Genomic DNA, 15,055 nt, shown 5'->3' on the forward strand with positions numbered 1-15,055 from the left:
GACTATATTGTCAAGATATCAGCTCTTTCCAACCTAATCAATAAACTTAATGCAATATCATTCAAAATCTCAACATGGAATTTTAATTTTAAAGACAAATTTGTTCTGAAGTTTATATGGAGGGGGCTGGGAAGGTGGCTCAGTGGTAGAGTGCTTGCCTTGCAGGCCTGAGGCCCTGGGTTCGATTCCTCAGCACCACATAAGCAAAAAGAAAAAAGCTGGAAGTGGCGCTGTGGCTCAAGTGGTAGAGTGCTTGCCTTGAGCTGAAGAACTGAGGGACAGCGCCCAGGGCCAGAGTTCAAGCCCCACGACTGACCAAAAAAAGAAAAAAAAGAAAAGAAAGCCAGGTATGATGGCTCTTGCCTGTAATCCTAGCACTTGTGAAGCTAGCACAGGAGGATTCTGAGTTCAAAGTTACATAGTGAGTTTAAGGCTAGCCTTGGTTACATGATGAGGCTGTATCAGACAAATAAAGACAATATTTTTTTACAGATACCTCAGCAAAGAAGAGACATAGTTGTCAAATAAGTGTATGAGAAGATGCTCCACATCATTTGTCATTAAAACATGTACATCAAACAACAATGAATTCTACTGACTTATTAGGATGGCCTAAATCCAGAACATTGACAGTGCCAAATATTGATGAGGATGTGGAGCTGCAGGGAATGCAAATGGTACAGACACTTTGGAAGAGTTTATTGTGTTGTTGTTTTTAATACTGAGAATGCTCTTCTCATATGACCTAGCAATTGTGCTCTTTGGCTGAGCTAAAAATTTATGTCTGCAGAAAAACTTGCACATTGATGTTTATAGCAGCTTGAGTCACTATTGCTATGAGATTACTTATGATGTGAGAAAAATTAGAGAAACCTTAAACACAGATGCCTAAGCAAAAGAAGATGATCTGAAAAGGCTGTATAGTACATGATTCTAACCATATGGCATACTGGAAAAGGCAGAACTATGGAGACTGTGAAAAGATCAGTGCTTATCAAGGAGTAGAGACAAGGAGATGAAGAAGCAGAGCACAGACGAATTTTAAGGAAGTGAAATTACTCATGATATAGTAGTGCATACATGTCATGATGTATTTGTCTAAGTTTAAAGAATATGCAACACCAAGAGTAAATATTAGTGTTTACGTATGTATGTGCGTTGGTACTGGGGCTCAAACTCAGAGTCTGGGCACTGTCAGCTTTTTTGCTAAAGGCTTACCAGTTGTAGTAGATGAACCACTTTGGTGGGGATGTAGATAGTGGGAAAAGGCTATGCATGTTTTGGGGAAGGAGTTCTATAGAAAATCTTTGTCCTTTCTCTCTTTTTGCTGCGAACCAAAAACTACGCTTAAAAATATAGTCTTTTAAAAAGCTAATTTTATTTGAAGTACATTATCTAAGTAATAATGTCAATGAAAACAAATAGCACATGCTATATAACCCCATATGTAAAGTCCAGAAAGTGCAAACTAATCTACAGATTACAAGTTTCTGGGGGAGGAGTAGTAGGAATGAATTACAGTGAGGCATGAGAAATCTTTGGAGGTGTTAGATATGTTCATTGTTTGTGAACAGTGTTGATTGTGAAAGTGTTTACACAGGTGCACACATATATCAAAACTTTTCATTGAACACTGTGTAGCCTATTGCATAACAATTATGTCTAGAGCTATAAAAACCAGAGCTCTGTTTTCAAAATATTGTTCTTCTAGATATTAAAATTTAAGTTTAAAAATCTAATCAAGACAACTCAATGGAAAATGTCTTCTCAATGAGGGGTAACTAGATAGTTACATGAAAAAAAATAAAGTTAGATGCAAAAATGAACTCATAAGATTAAAGAGGTAAGAGGTAAAACTATAAAACTGTTACAAGAAAACAGGCTTTAGAATTAGACCCTAGTCTTTTTTTAGATAAGACATTACAAAACACAAGCAAAAACAACAAATAACAAGTGCCTCATTAAAATGAAAAAAAAAAAAACAAATGTATTTCAAATGTTGTCTTCAAGGAAGAGGAGAAGGTACAGAATTTGAGATAATTTTTTGCAAATCATATATTAAGGACTGATAGCCAGAATACATAAAAATCTTAAACCGGGCACAGATGATTCATGCCTGTAACCCTAGTTACTCAGGAGGCTGAGATTTGAAGATCTTTGTTCAAAACCATCTGAGGCAGAAAAATCCCTGAGACTCCTATCTCCAGTTAACCAGCAAAAAGCTGGAAGTGGAGCTGTGGCTGAAGTGGTAGAACACTATCCTTGAGCAAAAACGCTCAGACATAGCACCTAAGCACTGAGTTCAACAGGACTGGCTAAATACATACATACATACATACATACAAGCATCTAGACTGGTCTGGGAAACAGGAAAAGGGGAGGAAGGGAAATGATGAAGGGGTGTTAATAACTGATCAAGATGCATTGTTTACATAAGTGTATATAGCAAAATGAAAAAAATTATTTGTACTGGGGGGGTAGGAATGAGCAAAAGATATCTATATCTATATCTATATCTATCTGGGTGCCAGTGGCTCATGCCTGTAATCCTAGCTTCACAGGAGGCTGATAACTGAGGATGGAGTTTAGAAGCCAGCCTAAGCAGGAAAGCCCATGAGACTCTATCTCCAATTAACTATTCAGAAAAAGCCAGAAGTGATGTTGTGTGTGTATGTGTGTGTGTGTGTGTGTGTGTGTGTGTGTAATATGTGTATATAACCAATGAAATGGTATTCAATTCGTCATTAGAGAAATGCAAATGGAAATTAAAAAGTACTGTTTCACACCCACTGGGATGACTGAAATAAAAAGATGAACAATAACAAATGTTGGAGAGGATGTTCAAGAATTGGAATCTTGATATATTTCTGGGGGAAATGTAAAATTGTGCAGTTATATTAGAAAACATTATGATAGTTCCTCAAAGAACTACTCAACACAGCAGTTCTACTGTTAGGTATATATATATATATATATATATATATATATATATATATATATATATATATATATATCCAAAAGAATTAAAAACACATGCATGTGAAAACTCATATGCAAATGTTCAGTTATAATTCTTAGAGAATAAGTGGAAAATATGTCTATCAATGAATGGATGGATAAACAAGTCATGGTATAGCCACAAAAATGAATGAAATATTCATATGTTACAATATGTATGGACCTTGAAAACACATTAAATGAAAAAATAACAGGCACAAAAGTCCACATATTATATGATTCTATTGGTATAAAGTGTCAAATTTAGGAAATTCTATGTAGTTGCCAGGGCTGAAGGAAGAGTGAAATGAGAGTGGTTGCTAATAGGCACAGGTTGTCTTTTTGTGGGGAGAAGGGAGAAAAATGTTCTGAAACTATTACTTAGTTTCAGAAACATCATGATCAGATAATGGTTGCACAACTTATTGAATATACTAAAAAATAAAAAGGCAAAATACATAGTATAATTAAAGAATTTTAGTTTGAGACACGTTCTTACCATATTGCCCAAGCTGGCTTCAAGATAGAGATCCTCCTGCTTACATTTGTGCTGGGATTACAGGTATATACCATGCCAAGCTCAAGAATTTACATTTTTATGTATGTATGTATGTATGTATGTATTTATTGCTGGTCATGGGGCCTGAACTCAGGGCCTGGGCACTGTCCCTCAGCTCTTCAGCTCAAGGCTAGCGCTCTACCACGTGAGCCACAGCACCACTTCTGGCTTTTTCTGCTTATGGGTATTGAGGAATCGAACCCAGGGCCTCATGCATGCAAGGCAAGCACTCTACCACTGAGCTACCTTCCCAGCCCCAAGAATTTACATTTTAAATAAGAAGTATTTAAAAGTGAAGTTTTTGGGTGTTTTGTTTGTTTGTTTGTAGTCATGGAGCTTGAACTCTGGGTCTGGGCTCTGTCCCTCTGCTCTTCAGCTCAAGTCAAGCACTCTACCAGTTGAGCCACAGTGCCACTTCCAGTTTTCTGGTGGTTTTATGGATTTTCCTGCCTGGCTTTGAACCACGATCCTCAGCTCTCAGCCTCCTGAGTAGCTAAAATTACAGGTGTGAACCACTAGTACCCGGCATAAAAGTGAAGTTATTTTTACAGTTACTAAATTCTTACTAAATAATTTTATAAAATCAAAATTGTTCTAGCATTCAGTGTCCATGTATTTCCAATATATATCAGTATCATGCTTCACTCATGGGTATATATTTAACATAAGTGTGGATTATTTAATAGTACAAAATGTTTCTTTTGACATGTTATAGCTGTAAATACCATGCTTACTAGGGGAGTATATCCAGAACCATAAATTTGAACAGGAAGAAACGCAAGAAAATGAATACTCAGCAGTACTGGGAAATGAAATCTCATTGTACAAGACACACCCAGCACTACTTGGAAATCTCATTGTGCAAGAATCGGTTGCATTCATGCTTTGTCAGAGGAAGGATTTGATAATTTGGTAATTTAATGCATTTTTCTCACCTTTAATGCATTTTTCATTGCTCAAGTCCTATGCAAATACCAAATTAATGTGGCTCATCAGTGGCATTTAGATGAAATCCTTTCTCATTTTATGGACATTGAATAATATATGTTCTGCTCTTAGGCACGCACAGAATGAGTTAAAGTTTTGAGTCTCATGTCAGTGCTAAGCACTCATGGGTTCTTTAATAAGATTTGTATGAGTATTGAGGGTTTGTATTGAGCCAGGCCCCCTGTGGGGGGGCTTAGAGGTTTAGTTCAGGGGTGTTGAAGCTAGACAGAGTTGCTAGGCTTAGTGGTACATTCTGAGAAATTTATCTATTAGTGAGCAGAATGCTAGGGCAGATACAAAAATTAAGGTCATTTGCTATTTAAAGGCCTAAGAGAGTCGGGGACAATTTTGGTTCATGACTTACAACATTCCATCTCTCTGTCACAGTGTTCTAGTCAGCCAAGGTCAAGCAGCTTGCAGGATCTGTAATATAGATGCAGTTTCTATAGAGAAATTTAGTTTGCAGGAGGAAGATCAGGATTCCTAGAACATAGTGGAACAGGGCCAAAGATAAATGCTTTCTATCTTACTTTTAAGTTATTTTTACCCTCAATTATTTATCAACTCAACTTGCCTTAATGAATTGCTTTATATAAAAGATGATCTTGGCCCTAAATCTACTGTTCAGGAAGAATGTGAGAGGCTTGGCCTGCAATCCAGTCCACGTGTGCAGTTTATGATTTATCCTGGCAGTTTAAATGTTCTTATCTGTTAGTGCTCGCTATTTGAAAGACCAGCAATCATAGCAAGGAGGTGTTTGATTCACTGAGATAGAAATCTGTTAGGTTGCAACTTGTTTGTGTGGGTTGATACTTTCTTAGTTGATGATGACTTGTTTGTGCATGACAGTTCTAGGAAGAGACCCTAGAGTGTCTCCAGACACTGTAGCTGTAGTTGAGCTACTCTTTGTAGGTAGTAAGTGAGCACTCAAAAACCACAGCCTCCAGACTCTGTGAATTCCCTGATTCAGTTTTATGTCTCTGTGGCCTTTGGGCAAGTTGCTTAACTCATTCTCTGCTTCAGTTCCTTCATCTGTACAGGGCTAGTAAGAATATTTTAATTAAGCCAGGTGTGGTGGTACATATCTCTAATCCCAATACCCAGGAGACAAAGACAGGAAGAACATGAGTTTAAGGGCAGCCTGGGCTACATAGTGAGATCCTGCCTCCAAAACCCAAGGACTTGGGATGTAGCTCTGTGCCAGAATGCTTTTTTAGCATGCATAAGATCCTGTGTTCAATACCAAACTGCAAAGGAAAAAAATAAGATTCTTGTGACGTTTACATGAATAACAGATATAAAGTTGAGAGTGCCTGGCACATAAGAGCTAAGGATCTTAATAAATGTTACTCAACACAAAACTTCAGAGGCAAATGTATATAAAATTCTATGTGTAGTTACAGAATGGATGGCGATTACAGATCATTAGGAAATTTTATCTTGGAGTTTGTTCTAGATCTAAATAAATGATTTGTAGTCAGGTAAACCAGTTTGAATGTAGTCAACAGTCCTTTCCTTCCTCTTGAGTAGGAGACGTTACAGCTGTTTTGAATAAGCTCTGTTTCTCTGAGCTCCATAAGGTATAATATGTCTTTTTAATTTTTATAACATGCTGCTATTAAGTATAATAGTATGATAACGTTATATGATATGTGTGTGTGTGTGTGTGTGTGTGTGTGTGTGTGTGTGCTCACACATTCTCGGTGTGCGTGCGTTTGTGCCAGTTCTGGGCTTAAACTCAAGGCCTAGGTACTGTTTTTTGAGCTTTTTTTCTCTCTTTCTCAAGGCTAGCACTCTATCACTTGAGCTACAGCTCCACTTCTGGCTTTTTTGGTGGTTAATTGGAGATAAGTCTCACAGGCTTTCCTGCCTACGATGGCTTAGAACTGAAATCTTCAGATCTGAGCCTCCTGAGTAGCTAGGATTACATGAGCCACCAGTGCCTGGGAAAGCTACATGATTTTATCCAAAATGCCACAAAGGACTTTTTAGTAATAATTGTCTTTCTTGACTATACAAGCCTGCTAGAAAAAAGGTAACTAACTTGTAGCTACTTCTTTAACCCTCACTCTTTCTTCACACTGCAAATATTCTTATTATAAAAAGAATAATGTTTTCATGTTTTGAAGGACTCTAGACAGTTGTTAATTAAGCTATGATTCTAGCTCAGACATTGGTTATGGGCATAATTTTTTTGCCCCTTTCCAAACTATTCTTACTTGCCTTAAAGGAACCTGCCTCTCTTTGATAACTTGATCTACAAATTCACTTTGTACTTAGGATTTTTTAAATATATAATTTTATTATTATTAAGGTGTTGTACAGAGGGGTTATCATTTCACAATTCGGGTAATGAGTACATTTCTTTTCTTTTTTTTTTTTTTTGCTGGTTGTGGGGCCTGAACTCTGGACCTGGGCACTGTCCCTCAGCTCTTCAGCTCAAAGCTAGCGCTCTGCCACTTGAGCCACAGCACCACTTCCAGCTTTTTCTGCTTATGTGGTGCTGAGGAATCGAACCCAGGACCTCACGCATGCAAGGCAAGCACTCTACCACTGAGCTACCTTCCCAGCCCCTGTACTTAGGAATTTTAATAAGAGTTCTCAAATCTTAAGACAGGCTGTATTACCATCATAACTCCTATTCGAAGTCATTTCATTATGGTGAGATCATGATTTAAAGAAATTTATTGTTACTGTAAAGGGGATGTAAAGAAAGTTACAATTACATAAGTCAGGTAAAGAGTACATTTCTTTTTGGATAATGACACCGCTTCCCTTGCTCTGGAGATCATGATTTTTAAAGGTTTAGACGATCATATTGTCTGGTTAGTTTTAACAAAGTATCATTTGTTTTCCTCCAGTTAAATTTTTATGATTATCAAGGGTGTGTGTGTGTGTGCGTGTGTGTGTGTGTGTGTGTTAGTTATAATAAAAAGTAGCATACCCTGCTACACACTGCCCCCTGTCTGGTAACCCTGCTCTAAAGACATCTGTGTTTTACTGTTTTATTTCTTTTTTTAAATTTTATTATCTTTAGTTGTACAAGGGAGTTGCCATTTAACAAAGCAGTTTATGAATACAATGCATCTTGGTCAGTGTCACCCCTTTCAACATTGTTACCCAGCCCTCCCAACCCATCCCTCATCTTACTTTTCTTAATTTTGTAGGATGTACATTGAATTCTAACTTTTTTATTGTTATTATAAAGGTGATGTACAGAGGGGTTACAGAAGAGTAAATTTCTTTGTGGACAGTATCACCCTACATTGAATCCTTACTGCATTCTTCCTACTTCAACATTTTTTATTTCTTATGGTCATCTTTCTAAACAACATGCTTCTATGGCTATATTTTGAATTTAAGACCTCAGAGAAAACTTAGGTTTTATCTATTGACTTCCTTTAATGGAAGCTGAACTCTTGTTGTACTATGCTTTCATTCATCTTTCAAATTTGGACTGGTTTTGGTTAATTAGTTAAAAGGCAATTTAGTATCACCGCTAAGAGCAAGGGCTATGGACCCAAATTCCAGCATCATCACCCACTACATTTGTGTGTTTTTGAGCAAGTTTGAAAATCTAATTGCCACAGTTTCTCAACCAAGCTGGTTTCTTATAGACCTGATTGTCTTCCAAAATTAGTCCCCAAAACAAGTGTTGAGAGATAGTACCTTTTTTTTTTTTTTGCCAGTGCTAAGGCCTGGGCACTTTTGCTCAAGGCTAGCACTTTACCAATTAAGCCAGAGTGCCACTTTCTGCCTTTTATGTTTACGTGGTACTGCATAATCGAACCCAGGGCTCCATGCATGTTAGGCAAGCACTCTACCACTAAGCCACTTTCTTAGCCCTGAGAGGTGGTACTTTGAAGAGATAAGTAGGTCATGAGAACTCTGTGCTGATCAACAGAGTTAATCAGGGAATAGATCCCTTATGAAAGGATGAGTTTGTTCCCCTTCTATTTCTCTGCCTTTCTCCTTCCCCTTCTCCACCCATACACAATGACTTCTGTCATCTTCTGACAAGGTCTTCAGGTCTTCATTAGGTACTGGGTATTCATCTTGGACTTCCTCTAGAAGTGTGAGAAATACATCATTTTTCTTTAGAAATTATTCAGCCTAAGTTACTTAATAATATGAAGCATATGGAATGTCTTACACAGTTCCTTATAAATAAATTCCAGCTGTCATGATCATCCACATCTTTATCATCTGTCGACTTACAGTATCTCGCTCTTCTTTTAGCAGATGAGACTGGGGTGGCAATTTGAGCTAGGTTGGGCTGGTCAGCAGCCAATCTCTTTTGCATGTTTTGCCTGGTAAGCTTTATGCTGTGGATAATCAGAGAATTTGTAACTCCTAAACACAAGAAATCCCAGAGAGTCTAGTTGAGCAGGCTGTTTTCTTCTACTAGAGACACCAAACAGATAGGTTTTCTTTTCTGGAGTAGTCGCTGAGGGAGTGAACAGACTCTGTCCCTGAAAGTAAATGCTGGAGAAACTCTGAGCATGGGGAGAGCATGGAGGGCCATTGTATAGGCATTAGTGGAGAAGATGGCTTCTGATGTATTCCTTCATAGAAAGCCCTTTAAAGTAGCTTTATTGGGTCCTAGTCCTTCAGTTGAAACTAAACTGCTCTTGTACCTTTCAAGGGTTCCCAACTTAGATGTACTGACAAGAAGTTATAAAAGAAGCATGGCTATGGAAATAATTCTTCAGAGAAAGGCTTTGCCCAGATAGTTTAGGATAAATTTAGAGGCTTCCACTTAAATGGCTGAGCACTGATAGGGAAATCATTTAATTTCTACTGAGCTTTAGCTACTTTAGCTTAGTTCTTTAGAGGACTGAATAAAGTAGTGTATATAAACTACTACACATTCGCTGACACAACAGGTGATTAGCAAATGTTACCTTTCCTTTCCCCTTACATGATGTTTGTCCATGTTTTTAGTTCCTGATCATTATTGGTTGTGATTTTGATTCTTGGTCTTGCTGCTACCTATATGTACAAAGTTTATGAAGTTAAAAAATGGTGAAAAGCCACTGAGGGTAAAAAGAGGTGTACATAAATGGTTGTAGAGAAAAGGATACTTAAAAGGGCTATAATGAAGCCCTTTTACCTACAATCCTAGCTACTCAGGAGGCTGAGATCTGAGGATGGAGATTTGAAGCTTGCCTGGGCAAGAAAGCCCATGAGATTCTTATCTCTAATCATTAAAAAGCGGAAGTGGGTGTATAACTCAAGTGGGTAGAACAACTCAAGTGGTAGAGCACCAGCCTTGAATGAAAGAGTTGAGAGACAGCACCTAGGTCCTGAGTTCAAGTCCTAGTATTGGCACACAAAAAAGGGCTATAATTAGGGAGCAGGTTTTCTTGATGATTGAGAAATTAAAGTATACCTTAGAATCTTAAGAAGGAATAATGTACAGGGGGAGAACAGTTGTTTCTTATGTTTTGGAAAATGTTTTTCAAAAACTTCATATAACAACTTAGTAAAAAAAATTCTATTAACTAGGTTCCCAGTACAATCCATAAATCTTGCTGTTGCTTCAAAGACTTAGCAAATGGGGCTATGAAGGTGACTCAGTGGTAGAGTGCTTGCCTTGCATGCATGAGTCCCTGGGTTCGATTCCTCAGCACCACGTAAGCAAAAAGAAAATAGCCAGAAGTGGGACTGTGGCTCAAGTGGTAGAGCGCTAGCCTTGAGCTGAAGAGCTGAGGGACAGCGCCCAGACCCAGAGTTCAGGCCTCACAACCGGACCCCCCCCCCAAAAAAAAAAGACTTAGCAAATATAGTAGTAGGATTTTATATTTATTAGTCTATATGGTCTCATTCCACAAAGGATTTGACATGGTTTTAAAAGCATAAAACTCTACATAAGTAAAATGGTATGATAGGGACAGAAAACAAAAACAATAATTGAAAAATATGGAATATGATATTAACATTTGGTGGAAAATAATATATAAACATAAAATACCATGCCAATTTTATTGTTACAATGCAATGGCAAAATTTACTCTGAGCTGATAACAAAAATGAAAAAAGAAGCATGATGAATATGTTTAACTTGTTTCTCTAAGGAAGCAAGGTGTTTTTTATCCTTAGCTTTGTGTATGTGTCTATGTAGGTGCATGCATGTGCCAGTAGTGGGGCTTGAATTCAGAGGCACTATCCCTTAGCTTTTATTTCTCAAGGCTAGTATTCTTTCACTGAGCCATACCTTCAATTTTGGCTTTTTGCTGGTTAATTGGAAATAAGAATCTCATAGAATTCCTGCCTAAGCTGCCTTTGAACTGCAATCCTCAGATCTTAGTCTCCATGAGCCAGTAGCACTTGGCTCTTACCTTTGTTTTTGAAGGCTATTTAGTTGGATATAAAACTGTTGTCTTTTTCAGTACTTTGAATATAACAGTTTCAATGCCTTGTCCCCAATTTTTCTTTTCCTCTAGTCCTGGGGTTTGAACTCAAGGCCTGGGTCCTGTCCCTGAGCCTCTGTGCTCAAAGGTAGAGATTTATCACTTAAGCCACAATGCCACTTCTGGCTTTTCTGAGTAGTTTATTGGAGATAAGAGTCTCACTGACTTTTCTGCCCAGGCTGGCTTTGAACCACGATCCTAAGATCTCAGCCTCCTGAGTAGTTGGGATTACAGGCATGAGCCATTGGTGTCCAGCTGCCCAATTATTATTGTTATTATTTTTGACAAGGGCTATTAGGGTTCTCCCTGGATATAATATATTATTCTTCTCTTTATGCCTTCAATGTTTTTTTTTTCAGTGGTTAGCAGTTTGACTATTACATGATTAGGAATGTGGACTTTTTTTTTTTTTTTTTGGCAGTACTGGGGTATAAACCCAGGGCTCTGTCAAGTGGGTACCCTACCACTTGAGCTTTGCCCTCAGCTCTCTATAGAGTTCCTTTAACTTCCAGATGCTTCTTTTATTTAGTCTAGCCTCTTTTCTGGCTAACTCAACACCTGTAGGTAGTTAGTTCTCAAGAAATTCTTCTAATACTTAAAGTTCAATCTGTCCTACAACTCCTGTCTTAAACATCGTCTACTGTGCGAAAATAGTTTTCTGCATGAGGTAGGCAGATTTTATCATTGCTTTCTGCATGGTCACTACATGCCAGTGCTATGAACAGAAGTTAAAAAATATTTTTCAAGCCTCTTGAGTGATTCACAGCTACCAAATAGCCTTTGGAGTGGCAAGTATAATTTACCCATTGCTGAGTTGTTAAATAGCAACATATACCCATCAAATTACTGAGACTTTGTGAAATAATATTTTTAATTTTAATCTAGGTTTTGAGTACTAATATTTAATTTAAGGTTATTAGAGAAATACTAACTCATTACAGAGCAAAGATGTCTTGAAAAGAGACCAAGATTGAATGGAAATGCTAGCTGGGACCATCAGGAAGGACCATTAGACCATTATCAATCTCTACAGAAAATCTTTTTTTGGTGTTTTCCATTGTAAACATTTAATCATTGCAGCCATTTACATTCTGTGTTATTATAATACCTCTGTTTTACTTTATATGCAGTAAGTCCTTTTTATTTTAGTTAATTAATTTGTGTTGGTCCTGGCATAAATTTATTTGTGCCTGGTCCTAGGGCTTGAACTCAGGGCCTAGACACTGTCCCTGAGCTTTTTTGCTCAAGGCTAGCTCTGTATGACTTGAGCCACAGCTCCACTTCTGGCTTTTTTGGGGGGGTGGAGGGGTCCGGTCATGGGGCCTGAACTCTGGGCCTGGGTGCTGTCCCTCAGCTCTTCAGCTCAAGGCTAGCACTCTACCACTTGAGCCACAGGAATCGAACCTAGGGCCTCATGCATGCACGGCAAGCGCTCTACCACTGAGCCACCTTTCCAGCCCTCACTTCTGGCTTTTTTTGGTGCTTAATTGGAGATAAGAGTGTTACAGACTTTCCTGCCCAGTCAGGCTTCCAACTGTGAGCCTCAGATCTCAGTCTTCTCAGTAGCTAGGATTATAGGCATGAGCTCCTGGCACCCAGCTTCTTATTTTTTTAATTTCCTAATTATTATTACTATTATTATTATTATTTGCAGTACTGAGGATTGTACTCAGGGCCTTGTATATGCTAGGCAAGTGCTTTACATCCCCAGCCCACAGGTTTTTTAGGTATGAAACCTAACTACTTCCTGTGAACTATTTGCATCCTCCTTGGTTATACACTGAGAATTGGTGTTTGATCTCAGAATGAATTAGGGTACAAAGAGGATCTGTATAGGGAAATTGGAATGGAAGTGTTGTGGTATTTGAGAAAAATTTCTCAGACATGACTCAGAAAGAGTATATAAGTACATCCTAAAGTCATATATTATTTATTTATTTAGTGCTGGTCCTGTGGCTTGAACTCAGGGCCTCGTATTATACTTAAGCTTTTTTTTCCCCTCCCTTAGGAAAACCATGAGCTTATTTGGTGTTAACTGGAGATAAGAGTTTCGTGTACTTTTCTGCTTAGGCTGGCTTTGAACTTCAATCCGCAGGTCTCAGTTTCCTAGGAAGCTAGGATTAGAGACATGAGTCACTGGCACCTAGCTAAAAATATCTTAATTTATCTGTTTTTAAATTTGATCAGAACACTAGCCGAACTTCATCCTTTGTTAATTATTATTGTAATTGTATTGAGGCATGGTTCAGTGATAAGAGTGCTTGCCTTAGCATGCATGAAATCCTTGGTTAAATCCCTAGCACTGAAAAAAATAAAAAATTAATGAAATGATTGCTTATTTGAAGTGAGTGTTAGTAAAACCCATAAAGTGATAGTAAAACCCATAAAAAGAATAATACTTACAGGTGAAAAAATATTTTCTGAAGAATCTTAAGAAAAATATCCTGTGGCTTCTTTCCCCTACCCCATAGAAATAGAAGGGGCATATGGTCTCCTACCTAGTAGGAGAGATACTAAGTGATCTATTTAAAAATAGATCACTTAGAGATGTAAAGAATCTCTCACCCTCTCATTGTGGTAAACAGAGAATAGAGGGCTGCCTTCTTGAGAAATCCAGGAGCAATCTGTGGCTGGCCAGCTACTCCCATAGCAAGAGCTACACAGGAAGTTAGCTGTGTTGGAATTTACAAAGGATATGCTAGTGGAGTGTGACCTGCAGATCAGAGGCAGGCCTAGTGGAAGCGAGAAGTAATCTGGAGCTGTTTGACTTCAATCAGGTAGAATCGCTAGAAGGGCAGTGAAGGTCCAGCAGTGAGTCTTTTGAGTGATAGCTAACAAGCCAGAAGGAACTCGGAGATGAGACTTGAAGCATTGACTAAGTAGATCTGAGGAAAAGTCTGCTTCAAACACCTTGAGACTGCTCTTTTGGCAGGACCACTCAAATTGGAATTTTCTTGTGTTTCTTTTCTTATTCTTCCTCTTTGGCATGCCCAACAGCTTGGAATAGGGAGAGGTTTGAGGGAGAGAAGAGAGGCAGTTCCATCCTTGGAACTGGGGAAAAGATTTGAATTACTAAGTGAAGACTGGTTTGTTACATAGAAAGAACATATGCTTTTCTGTTATTGAACACTGACAAAAAGAATAATGGGCGCCTGCTGAAGTAGTCAAATGGTAAAGAGGAAACGGTTTCTTATTTTATGCATTTTGAGAGCAAGTTAAGGCAAGCAGTTGTATTTGATCATATATTACTTAGTGCTTGTTAAATAAACACTGAAACACTTTTTCATGCTTAATACAGACCTGATATCCTATAAGATGACTCATTTATTTATTTAATACTATTATGGTTATTTGTACTTAATATTTATTTCTCTCTTAGTATTTGTTTCTTTTCTTTAGATTTTCATAGAGTCAGAACCAGAGGTATAATGTCAAATTACTTATTATTTTTCATTGTAAAAGATAGTATACTCTCAGAAAAGATAAAGGATATGTATAGTTTTATAATAATTATACAATAAGTACCCAGTAACTCATCCAGAGTGAAAATTGTGCACTAATGTTGGCAGAATGGCTCAAGTACTAGAGTGCTTGCCTCCTAGCAGGTGTGAGGCCCTGAGTTCAAACCCCAGTACCACACACACACACACACACACACACACACACACACACACACACACACACACACACACACACACAGATATTCCCTCTAGTGTATCAGTCAATTTCTGTAGCAACTATATCAGTCAATTTCTTCCCAGACCCTAAGCAAATAGTCATTCCTTACTTAGTGGATCCAAATGATTATGGTCTTTTCATAAGAGGTAACCACTATCCTGATTTCAGTGGCTATTTCTTTGCAATTTGATCACTCGGGTATATACACATAAGCATGCCCGCTATTAATTGATTGATTGATTGATTAACTAACATTTTTTGAGACCAGGTCTCCCTATGTATCCCAGATTGACTACAGATGGAGGATCCTCATATCTTATCCTCTCAAGTGCTGGGGTTGCTGTTGTGCATTACCAGGCTGGGTTCCGTTTTTAAAGAATTGACTTCCTTTCTATAGATTAGAAGTTGCTTAAAATTACAG

The 15,055-nt window shown here is 38.0% G+C and overlaps 1 protein-coding gene across 2 annotated transcripts in view; it reads left to right on the forward strand.

Annotated features, from left to right (window-relative positions):
• Slc16a10 (solute carrier family 16 member 10) overlaps nt 1–15,055 on the forward strand; it is a 104,872-nt gene that overhangs the window by 47,957 nt on the left and 41,860 nt on the right. The gene's annotated exons all lie outside the window — the stretch shown is intronic.

Source organism: Dipodomys spectabilis, unplaced genomic scaffold, assembly GCF_019054845.1.
Source record: "Dipodomys spectabilis isolate Male_0828 unplaced genomic scaffold, ASM1905484v1 ptg000001l, whole genome shotgun sequence".
In the NCBI taxonomy this organism is placed as follows: Eukaryota; Metazoa; Chordata; class Mammalia; order Rodentia; family Heteromyidae; genus Dipodomys; species Dipodomys spectabilis.